This window comes from Anastrepha obliqua, chromosome 1, assembly GCF_027943255.1.
Source record: "Anastrepha obliqua isolate idAnaObli1 chromosome 1, idAnaObli1_1.0, whole genome shotgun sequence".
Lineage (NCBI taxonomy): Eukaryota > Metazoa > Arthropoda > Insecta > Diptera > Tephritidae > Anastrepha > Anastrepha obliqua.
This window is the reverse complement of record NC_072892.1, coordinates 32,849,322-32,850,892: the sequence shown is the minus strand read 5'-3', so window position 1 is coordinate 32,850,892 and position 1,571 is coordinate 32,849,322. Positions and strand designations below refer to the sequence as shown.

The 1,571-nt window shown below is 39.5% G+C and overlaps 1 non-coding gene across 1 annotated transcript; it reads left to right on the top strand.

Moving 5' to 3' along the window:
* The first annotated feature begins 437 nt into the window (after positions 1-437).
* Trnaa-agc (transfer RNA alanine (anticodon AGC)) lies at positions 438-510 on the top strand. Its single transcript has one exon. It is a non-coding gene; the product is annotated as a tRNA-Ala (tRNA).
* Positions 511-1,571: the final 1,061 nt, after the last annotated feature.

The following is a 1,571-nucleotide window of genomic DNA, read 5'->3' as shown; positions in this document are numbered from 1 at the left end:
ATTATTCTGCTGAATTTCGTAAACTTAAAATCAGCGATAGTTTTTCTGTTTATTTATTTTTTTTTTTATAATAGTTCACTATTATTTGAAAAGTATTTGTTAGCATTTGCTTTTCTTATCTCCTAAGGTAATCATAAAGCTTTTTCTATTTTTACATGTTTCGTATGAAAGCTTTTTTTGACGAACCGAGGAAGGCAAAATATACCACATGCGTACATACAAAACACAGACGCATTTGTACTAATGTATTTTTATGAGCATTCGCACATAGAAATCAGTCCAACTAACCGAAATGAACTGCTTGTCCATTCGCAGGCAGCGGAATGACCCTAATATATGGTGTGTTATTGCTGTCATTAGTGTTTTTAGTCGATAAAGCAGTTAACCACACTTCATACTTGTTATAAGTAGTACTGCTATACAATAAGTCGTCGCCTGGGGATGTAGCTCAGATGGTAGAGCGCTCGCTTAGCATGTGAGAGGTACGGGGATCGATGCCCCGCATCTCCAATAATTACTTTTCGCTATTTTGACTTTTGTGCATGAGGGCATATAACTTTTTACTCACATTGCCATGCAATAGGATAAAAGAATAAAGATAAATACATATTTAGGTATGTCTGCAGTGGATTTGCATTAACTCGAACGTTCGGAAACTTGGACATTTTTTGTTTTGAGCTGACTATTTTAAACCTTGAACAAATCATAGTGGTGCATAATCATTTAAATTTAATTATTTATAATATAATTTTATTAGTTTTCGTTTTTTTATTGACGTATACATCAAAAATATGATACTTTTTAGACACAGAGCGTTTGGAGTTGGACGCAACCTTTTAGCTGTACTTCATCTTGAAATTAACCACAGAATGTAACTTTGAAGTTTGGGTATTTTTTTGTTGGAACAACTGCAAGTACAGCACTCAGGCAACATTAACTTCATTTTACTGCACTCGGGTTCCCTTTTTAATTTTCTTTAAATCAATCCAACCTCCGAAGAATACTGAGTAGATCTTGTGGTGTCAAAAACCAAGGTAGTCACTTCTTAACACAGCAGTGCCTGACCTGATTCGAGCGAAGGCCGGGCAGATGCACAGAAAGTGGTCAGCCGTTTCATCCTCCTCTCCACATATGGGGCAGAGAGTACTGTCTGGGATGCCTTCCTTTTCCATGTGCTTCCCCATTATCAGTCTAACCTGCTGCCTACAGTCCCTTCTGCTTAATGACAGAAGGATCTGCGACAGTCGGTCGGACATAATAGGTAACATCAGTGTTGTCTACCTGAGGCCTCTCTGAGTTTGCAAAGCTCAGTGGATTGAGGTAATCCGTTTGCTAACCGTGGCTTTGAAGGCTGTAGAAGAAAGTGGCAGAACGGGCTCCGGGTCAAAGAAGTTGCCCATCCTTAGAGCCCATCCTAGCTAAAAAGTCAGAGGTCTCGTTACCGAGAGCTATACCCACGTGCCCCAGGACTCACTTTAGCATCAGGCTATTATGTCTACCTACACAGTTCAGCCTGGAGTACAGGATCAACTACTCTTGAAGTGGTTGGAGGGCTGTCTAAAGCCATGATC